At 39.1% G+C, this 10,862-nt stretch overlaps 1 protein-coding gene across 1 annotated transcript in view; it reads left to right on the forward strand.

The window, feature by feature from the left end:
• LOC109279366 (RNA-directed DNA polymerase from mobile element jockey-like) overlaps positions 1 to 10,862 on the forward strand; it is a 183,136-nt gene that overhangs the window by 7,805 nt on the left and 164,469 nt on the right.

Below are 10,862 nucleotides of genomic sequence, written 5' to 3' on the forward strand. Positions count from 1 at the left end.
CTAGAGAAGAGAAGGCTTCAGGGAGACCTTATTGCAGCCTATCAGTACTTAAAGGGGGCTTATAAAAAAGATGGCGGCAAACTTTTTAGGCAGGGCCTGTTGCGACAGGACAAGGGGGAATGGCTTTAAACTAAAGGGGGGTAGATTTAGACTAGATAGAAGGAAGAAATTTTTTATGCTGAGGGCAGTGAAACACTGGAACAGGCTTCCCAGAGAGGTGGTAGATGCCCCATCCCTGGAAACATTCAAGATCAGGTTGGACAGGGCTCTGAGCAACCTGATCTAGTTGAAGATGTCCCTGCGCATGGCAGGGAGGGTGGACTAGATGACCTTTAGAGGTTCCTTCCAACCCAAACTATTCTATGATTTTATGGTGGTATCAAAAGCAGAATTGGAAGAACAGAATTAAAAAGGTAAGGGAAAAAAATTTTTAGTGAAGGCCTCCTCATCACTGGAGTCACTTTTAAATGACTGCAGGGCAATCAATGCATTCAAAAGTATTGGGAACTGTCCTGCTTTGGCAGTGCGGTTGAGCTGACTGAATACCACTGGTCACTCAATTTCTTGAAGAACATTTATGATTTTTTCTTAATCTCTTCCTTTCTCTCTTTCTCTTCCTTCCTTTCTCTCTCTCCCTTCCTCCCTTTTCCTCTCTTCCTTCCTCTCTCCCCCTCTCCCTCTCTTTCCTTTCTTCCTTCCTCTCTTCCTGTCTCCCTTTTTGTCTCTTCCTTCCTCCCTCTTCCTTTCTCTCCCCCTCTCCCTCTCCTCCTTCGCCTCTCTCCCCTTCCCTCCCTCTCCCTCTATCTGATCTGTATCATTTCCCTTTCAAATAGACCAAAGCACTGATTCCCTCTTGCTCTTCCTCTTGGTCCAGATACTTTGACAGACACCTTCTCAACGTAAATTCCTCCAACCTTTTAAAAACTATGGGTTTTGTTGGTTGTGGTGGGTTTGGGATTTTTCACCCCCACTTGGCATACTGGGAGCTCACAGCTATCCAAAATCTGTCCCCCACTGCTACTATTTCCCTCCATGGAAAAAAATTACTTCCTTCTACTATGCAATTTCCTTTAGCTGTGAGATTAAAACATAAATCTTCAGACTCTGTCTTTTACACAAAACAAAACTAATGAATTTACTTTAAACACTGTAATAACAGTGTGTTAAAAAAAAAAAAATGCTAGAAATTATTGCTCCCTGCCAGTTTGGCCTTGATTGTTTCTAAAAGCTATGGAGTATACATATAACTAAAGATTTTTCTAAATAGCCCAGGTTGACATGACTTTTCAGAGAAGTTCATGGAAGTTTTCCTTGATAAAGTGTCAGCAGCTATCGGAGACTTTTTTTTGTGTGCTGGTAATGGAAAAGTAATCTGTTACCAGCTGCATTAAAAAACCCAGCACAAATAAATAAAATAAAAATTTCAAGAATCTGCTGTTTACCATCCTCCTTATCTGCCAGTATATACGTTAGACAGTCTCATCAGCAGAAACATATGATGGCCAGAATATACAGAATTCTTTGTAGCCAAATTTAGGATTAGATGCGCAAATTCAGGCCTTGCTTAGTTCTGACTGAATTGAAAGAACACCTTTTCACTGATTCTATTGCATTTTGCCTCAAGAAATTAAGCATCACTTTAAGAGTCTGATCAAGGACCCAGTAGGGAAGACAGTAACTTGAACAGGGTGTTGATGATTCTGCCATTTGATATTTAAGAAATTGAATGTAAATCACTTACAGTATTAAATTGTTAAATTCTATGTAGCATACTGGTTTCTTAAGAAGTGATTAATGCCTTAGAGTCTACAGCAATCTTTTAAACATGCACACTCTTGGTCATAAACTCACCGTGCTGGGGGAAAACTACCAATAAAACCGGAGGTTTTCCTTTTTCTCTTATCCTGCCTATGTTCTGATGGTTGCTTCTGGAAGTAACTAACAAGAAGATAAATTTGGTATAAATAGAACTAGTTATTTTTTCCACAAAAGTCCTCCATACCAGTTCTGGAATAGCAGATTAACAAGTATTTAAATATACCCAAATAGATGAAGCAAATCAAGTATGCCCGCATTAATGCTCTGGCATTGATATTCTTGGACATATGTGACGGTGTGCTCCCCCGCCCAACCTGACCTTTATCTCCTGTAACCCTGCTCAAGCGATAACTACCAGGGCAGTCGTTAATGGATGCTGATGGTGATAGCTTCATCCATTAACGAAGTGGATTAAGGAGTCAGATAACAACACAATAGCCCTTGGTTACTGTGAGAAATAAGCCCATCTAACCACAGTGATCAGTATGTAAATATGACTATGAGTCAATCATCTTACCCCTATAAATAGTGAGCAGCCCAAGAGCCCTTTGAGCTCTCCTGCACGCACGCCACGATCTCCCCTTGAGTAGGGACGCCTGTCAAGGTTATTCCTCGAGGTTGAGAGATTCTTTGCCGCGACAGATCCTGGGTAAGTGACTAATAGCATGCTAAAAACTTTGAAATTAGCTAAGTGGTATAAAGGATCGATTGTCCTTTAGATACAGTCCTTTAGACATAAACCGTTGACCAAGTCTGGGACTAGGATTGGATCCAGCTGCACCTAGACTCCTCTCTGAGAAGGAGTTTAGAAAGCAAGGGGGTCCTTTCTGAACCTCATGAGTCAACAGGAGGGTCTCCCTGACAGTTTCATCTGACCCTGTCCTCTATGCAGTAAATAATCAAGTGTACCTTGCCATCGAATCTTGTTCACTGTCACATTTACCATTGAACTTTGTTAATTCATGCTTTAACTCACTGTTTTCTATCAATAAAGTATTGTTGCTTCTCTTATGAGTGACGTGCAGTCTCACTCCATCCGCGACAACATATCAAAGCATTTTTCCACATACCAGTTCCTTCCCACGCTTGGATGGCAGGACTGCATCTATCACAATGAGTACCTATTCTAAATGGAATTTTCTAGATATTAATTTAATAGAAATTAGTATTGCAGCTATAAATATCTTTAAAAGATGTGCAGATATGTAATATATATATCACTATGTATGCAATAAATACTTGTCTCCATTGATGTGACGTGCAATGAAGAAAATAATTGTTCTAATGATAAATGAAAGACACAAAAAATACACAAAGAATAGAATGAAGGGGATGAAACTAGGCAACTAACATTCAAATTTCAGAAAGGCTAAAAACTTGTTTGAAAGTATCTAAAAATGGGAAGACAATTAATAAACATACACATAGAGAAAAACCACAAATATTACTTTATTTCTTATATCGTATTTAACCAGTATTATTTAGCAAATATCTAAAATGCAAGTCCAAAAATAAAAAGAGCACTTTAATTCCATTATTTTATCAAATTTAACTTGGAACAGTAAAGGCAATTTTACAAAAAAAATCTCATCAACCCAAAAAGTAATTATGTAAGAGCTAAATAAGATCATCAGCCATAAAGGAAAGCTGGAGTAGGAGGCAAGGGTGGAACATTCATTACCCTTCATATTCATGCACATATGGGGCTCACATAGCAAAAGGATTATGATTGCTCTCAAGTTCAAGACAGAAACAATTTTAAAAGGTGCAGCACAATTGTTAGGAACTGAAGATCAGGCAGCAATCAGCCATAAATGGTGTAGTCTGGCAACTAATCTATTTTAAGTAATGAGGGAAGTTATCATAGAATATAAGGTAAGGTGCATGTTTTAGGAGGATTCATTTGAGAAGTTAGGCACACTATAGAATTTCAGCATTAAAGACAGTAACAGTAGCTTTGTTATTAGACACAGTCTATAACTTTTTACTGACACAAAAAAATACAGTTTTATACTGTATTGGCCCAGTCATTGAAGACAACACATGCATCTCAGTTACCGCAAGTTTTTGTTAGCTGTGACAACAGAAAAGGTAAGGAGCAAAAACTATTTCACAGGGGAATCCTGTAAACTCAGGAGGAGTACTAAAACCAGTCCTCAAAATACACCCAATATTAGTCACGGGACCAATAAAGTGATCATTAAACTACTGATAAGGTTGCAGCTGCAAAACCTCAGCTTTACTGAGGGACAGCACCCATATTTAAAGTTTCTAGAGAGGCAGGAGAGGACCCCTCTGACTCATAAGTGGTCTAGTCCAGTTGTCCTATGAGTATTTCTCCAAATTTTTGGAGCCCCTTCTGTTAGAGAGATATACATGTGTGTGCAGTCATGCACATGCAAATATCCATGCTTATGCACTGGGAAGGTGGAACACAGAGACTCGTCAGGACTTTTTCTTAGAGTACAGCGTCGTAGAAATAGTATAAAAAATACTTGTATTTTATCTTGGGACAAGTTTCCTATCCCATCACAGATTTGTGTCAAACAAAGTTTCTGCTTCAGAGAAGCAACAATTTTGGGTTTTTTTTAATGTTCGAGACCTTTGGAAATTTGAAATTTCTGATCACATAATCATTCTGATCACTAAGCCTTCCTGCTTACAAGCAAAGAGGGCCATCCAGCAGACTCTCCCCCTCAACTCTATTGGTTATACATTTCTTCCAGACTGGAGCTCAGTTGCCAAACTGCAGAAGAAAGGTTGTGCATCTTTTGTAAATCAGTGGAAACATCCAGCAACACTTCAATGAAAGCAAGACACACAGTTTAAGCTTACTTTTTTTGAACTACTTTTTTCCTTTTTAATTGGGCTGTGTGGAGCCGGTTTCTGAAGTGATGAGCATGCAGTGGGAAGGTAAAAGATGAGAAAAGCCTTTTCTTTGCTTGTCTGTATTTCATCATTGCAGCCAGTACTCATTTGTGCATCCCTTTGGGAACCTAGGTCTCCAACACTAATAAGAAGCAGCCAGGGACAGACCATGGGAATTACACATTGCAGTCTGCTAACTGACAGAGGAGGAGCCAGAAAGACATTCAAGACAAAAAAAAAAAAAAAAAAAAAAGGAAATCCCTGGTGTGAGGAGCTTGGGCACCAGGGTCAGCTACAGCTGTAAATGTAGCTTCTGTGGAGACCTGCTAAAAACTACATACAAAGACGAAAATCATTCAGGGGATGAACTCTTCCTATTTCAAGCCTTTACAGATGGTTGATTCTCTAGGTATATCACTTTTATGACCACCAGCTGAAGTAATGTCACTCGCCTTGAAAGTCAGTCTTTCTGACTGATGTGATGTTGCCCTTTTATGATTTTTCAGCTTCTCTCACTTTTTCCCCCCCGCTTTCCCTCATATACACAGATGGGCATTGAATTAATTATCAGAGAGAGGATTGTTGAGACAGAATTTCAGATGATTGGGAAGTAAGAAAAGGAACTTCCATCCCTCCAAGATGTCTCTTGTCTATCTTTTTCCATTTTAATTTGATATTAGGTTCAATGTCACACCAAATAACAATTCAGAATTACTACTGACAAAGTTTACTTCCATTATTTTTCCTTGGACATCTGTTACAGTGTTGCAAGAGGTACTGACAGTGCATCAAATATAATGTTTTCTGTTCTTTCTGAAAAACAAAAACCATCACTGATCTCTATGTTTTAGTCATATGGTTTAGTTTTAGGTAGTCCTGCAAGGAGCAGGGAGTTGGACTTAATGATCCTTATGGGTCCCTTCCAACTTGACATATTCTATGATTTTGTGATTCTATGATCTTTTTTTCCTTTTCAGTGGTTAAACAGATAAAGAAAATAAATGCAGTACTCCCCCCCCCAATATATTACAGAATTTCTATTGAAAAATGATACCATTTTGTTTGTTAATATTTTCATAAACCTCAGATTACTGTAATTACAGCATACCATATTTGGGGGTTTTGTCCTTCTTTTTCTCTCTTTTTCCTTTTTACTTTAGAATGCCAGAATATCCACATTTATATACCCCATCCAATTTATTTTCTTTGCTGTTTTATTTACTGCTGTTTTAATGTTTTGCTTTGTCACACTGTATTTTTTCAATAAATTTAAAACTTTTGGGAAGAGTTACAGTGATAGAACCAGAGTGTCAGTTTTCTTTACATCTGTCAGTTACTTTTCTAAAAGTTATTAGACAACACGTCCAAATTACAGAACAGTGGAAGGAAGAATGGCAGGCAGGCATGCAGAAGGGACAGCATCTCTGTGCTATTCAAACATATAGGCAATTGCAAAAAGACAAATGGCCCCCTGCCCCAAGAAAAGGATGTGGAAGGAAGTAGAAGAAAAGAAAGGAAAACAAAAATCAAAGAATTCTACTGTAAAAACAGATACTTTGGGCAACCACAAGCTTTTCAGGAAATCTTTTTAAATAACGGGAGGGGAAAAGGAGCAAATTCCCATAGAAAAAGGAAATGAACAAACAAACAAAAGGAAATCAGCTCTGCTTTTCATTTCAAGCAGAAAGCTTATTCCAGCATTATCAGTTGTGTGTTGTTTTTAACAGCTCTTTATTTGGCAATTGCTCACAAGCATTCTTACTGCTCTATAACATAAACAAAATGATGTATGCACCTAAGAATGCAGAACTTAAAAACCACAACAGAATTAGTTGAAATGATGAGTCTCAGGGTGGCAATGCTTTTAAAAAATAAAAATAAATTTTTAAAGATTCTGCTTTTAATATGATCACGTTATAGGACAACATGGAAAAGTGATTCTTTACTATGTCTTGATTATCTTCACCTGACCAAGATTAGCCATCAGCCGTTGTTGAAGACGTTTGAATGTTATTAATGATACATTACTACTACTGCTCTCACTGCTTTCCTAATACTTGCAAGACATTTACATCCATGAGGTAGCTACCACTTCTAGCCAGCCCTAGAAAGAAACTTCTCTCAGACATGTAAAGATAGCAAGCAAGAACCCAGACAGCAACAAAGACTCATCATCAGTCACCTCCCATTAACAAATATCTGTAGTCCTCTTCTGGTTTCTTTTCCAGGCTCATCCCCCAACACGTCTAAGCAACATCACTCCTATTTCATTTCAACCCAGAAGAAGATGCAGATCTACAAAATGATATGCCAAAGCTAATTGTAGCTCTGCCAACGTGAACAATGAACATGTTTCTTTTTTCCCTGTCTACAGAAGAGTATGTCTGACCTTTCTTACCTTGCAGACTGCTAAAGTGACCATCAACCCCACTTTAGCACTGAATAAAGCAAGTCTTTCACATCTTCAAAATGCAATGGTATTTTTTTCCACTAATTATAATAAATCTTTCATAACCCAGAAGTGTTGACTGATAGACAGGACAGCCACTGGTATCTAGTGGGACACACAAACAGAGGCTCAGCAGATACTCCTCATGCTTCTCCCCTTGTGACTTCTTGAAAATACCAGAATTTTAGCATTCTTTCTCAGGATTTTGAGGCATGAAGCATCAACATTGTCAACAAACTAAGAGTTCCCTACGGCACATCCCAGCAGAGATGGCTGTGCTGGAGAAAATGAACCAAGAAAGATAGATCAAGGGGAAAAAAATCAAACCAAAACAAAATAGCTTTTTGTTTTGCACTTAATATGTTAAAATGTAATGCAGAGATGGAATATAAAAGAAAAAAAAGGAGGTTTTACAGTATATTGGGTGTTCCAGTTCCTACTTTATAGATATTAGAGTTCCTTCTTTGCTTCTCATATTGGCAGTAGTTACTGGGAGGTAACTGCTTAATTAGTTGTTGGCCTGATCATTTTACCAATGAGCCACACACAGTGGCTTGGTGAAGCATCTGGTGCTTGTTGCCAGGCTCTCCCCAGCCTCCTCAATTGCAGCAGTTTTCTAAGCTGCTCCCAGCTGCAGCTGCAATCTTCTTTGTGATAACCATTGTTTCACAGCAGCTGTGGGAGTTGTGCTGGGGGACTTTTAGTAAGCCCAAAAATGTTCTAGATGGAAGGATTTCAAATGTCATGCCTGTTTACCCAGGAGTTCATTCACATAACAGCTTTTGCTGCAGGCTTATATCCTGAAGGCTGTTTATACCATGAAACTGCCAGCGTAAGTGGAAGATGAAGTCCTTTCATGAACCCAACATTTAATAGTCTTGGAAGCTTCATCCTGTGAGCTGGTAGCCCCAGACATTTTAATTTGCACACCATAGAATTAAAAACAAAAAAACCCAACAAAAACAAACAAATTAAAAAAAAACAAAACAACTCCAAAACAAACAAAAAACCAAACAAGAACCCAAAAAAGTTCTGTAGGACTTGGAACATAGCTTTATAAGAGAGACTCCAGTTAGCCCATTGGTCCAGTGGGAGTAACAAGAAGTTCGTGAAAGTCAATGAGCATTTTCATGAAGAATAATTTCACTGGAGAAAGTGATGCACCAACAGTGTTACCTCCTGTCACAGTGACGTACAACACCCTGATTTTCTTCTGGAGGTATGGAAGATAAATGGTTATAAATAGCTGATGACTTTTTGTTGAACTGATGCTTTTACCTGTGAGGAGTTTGCAACACCTTTGCCAGAGATCTGGAGGCTGAAACTGCCTTTTTTTTTTCCAGGGAGAGGTTATTTCCCTTTAAAATAGCTCTGAATACCTCTGCTACATGAACCTTAACACTTGCTTTACCTTCAGTCTTTTTGCAGATGGCTGATGATTTCACTGACAACTCGGAAGCTTATTGGTCAAATCCTCTTTCAGGCTGTATCCAGAACAAAACATACCTCTGGACAAAACTGGTCTCTCTGTGGTGTATGGGTGTGTTAGAAAGGTGGTATATAACGTGATTCATACCATAAGACTGAGCTGTCTCATGGACTTTCCTAGTATCATTACATATAATGGTAACAGACACACAATTTCACTTGTAGGAAAAAGGTATATACACAATGTATGGAAAATTAGTTGAAAATTATTTATACTCTCTGCTTCTTATTAGTTATCCTTCCACCTGAAAGCAGATGTTAAACTCTTGAAAAATCAGAGCAGCCATCAAACACATTGAGATCAGGAAACAGCTAACCAGTCCACCCAAACTGTCCTTTTAATGTGCTTTGACACTTAGGACATATTCCAAGGCTGGTCCTGTTTCCCTATTTCAATTTTTAATCCTTCCAGCATTACATCTCTCAAATACTGTTTGAGGGATGTGAAAGTTCTTTGCTAATCAGCAGATGTTTATCCCTTCCCTAAATGCATAATTATTACACATTAACTATGTCTATGTAATAAATGAGGATTAAAAAAAAAAAATCTCTGCATCTGACACTGGGTGATACCAACTTAACGGCAGAGATGCTGCCTGGAGTATTTTTCCCTTTATACAGCAGATTTTTGGGAATATGTAGTTCCAGAGGTCCAAAATGGAGCCTGGAAGAGATTTAATAGTTATGTAGGGTTAATGATCATGCGACAAGTGGTTACAATCAGTTTGTGATTCTCTGAAATTTCACCAAAATAGATGTGACCATTGTATTTGAAACCAGCTGTTTAGGTATAAGAGAAAAACATCATATTTTGCCATCTTACTAGTCCATTCTCTGAGCAGATATGACCCTGTTCAATATTGAGGAAGCTGCCAGTATCACAGGACAGGACCGTTTGGATGGCACTATGGATGACAACCCACGGACTGGAAGAAAGGTAGGACTGCAGTTCAGGGGGCTTTAGGGGCAGCAGTGAGGGCAGAACGGTGACTGTTATCTTCACTCACATTTGAAAGAACCCACAGTCCTGATGGTCTCTGTGTGTGCAAGTGTGCATGTGTGTACGTGTGCGGAGTGCAGGTCTGCAAAATTCTGGGAATTACAGCTCCCTTTGCTTCTTCCCCACTTCCTCTCCTTCTCCTTATCCTTTCCCTCTTGTATCATGAAGGCATAGTGTTTTCTGGAAGATGGTCTTTTGGAGTGGTTAAATCTTATTTCATAACCATACCATGTGTAGTCTAATAAGTGTTGGCATAGAAAGGGTAGAATTATTCTCCTTTGCCATTACAGCTGGCCCAGGGCTTCTCTTTTTAACCAGTCAAATGAGATGGGAAGAGTCCCATCCTTTTAGGTGACTGTAGCAACCTGGGAGTGTGTGGGAAATGCATGCTGAAAAGGAGGAGGCAATGAAAGAATTCATTGTGTCATCTGACAAAGTCATATGTTAACCCAGAAATGTGCCCAAACTGGCTTTGATCTTCTTCTATTGTGTGTTGATTTTCACGTTGTAAAGGTGTTTGGCATGTTGTCTAACTTGATTAACCTGGTGGACAGTGCATTCTGCTGCCTTCCTCTGTGTTTTCTTTCAATTCTCTTTGCCCAATGTAAGCAAGTGGAACCAGTGAGGCAGTAGAAGAATACAAATGCATACACTTACTTCTCTCTCCCTGCAAAACCATGAGATCCTTTCCGTATGCCCTTTTATCTCTTCCTGGTTTTCCCACAAGACAGGAATTCCTCTCTGACAGCCAAGTATGCATGTGTTTCAGCAAGTGAAACTTGTGGCTGTGCTGTCTGGCATATGAACTGCCGTTGTGTTCACAACATGCCACTTCTCATCCTGGCTGTAGAATGGGATGGAGTCATGAATTGTGTGCGATTTCCTGAAAACTAGGAAGTTTTGCCTCTGCTTTCTGCAGAGAACTCATCTGACAAAGACACCAACAGCTTATGGTTAGATGAGAGTCTCAATAACTATGTTAGTTGTTAGAGTTTGCAGTAAGCGTGGTTGCAAAAGAACAGAAAATGGGGTAAGAGCATGTATATGTAAATGTTTAGATGGAACATTTGGATGTGCTTTAGTGGGAATGTGGGAATTCATAGAATCATAGAATCATTGAGGTTGGAAAAGACCTCTAAGATCATCGAGTCCAACCGTCAACCCAACACCACCATGTCCACTAAACCATGTCCCTAAGTGCCGCATCTACACGTCTTTTAAATACCTCCAGGGATGGGG

The sequence above is a fragment of the Aptenodytes forsteri genome, unplaced genomic scaffold (genome assembly GCF_000699145.1).
Source record: "Aptenodytes forsteri isolate BGI_AS27 unplaced genomic scaffold, ASM69914v1 Scaffold172, whole genome shotgun sequence".
Classification (NCBI taxonomy): domain Eukaryota; kingdom Metazoa; phylum Chordata; class Aves; order Sphenisciformes; family Spheniscidae; genus Aptenodytes; species Aptenodytes forsteri.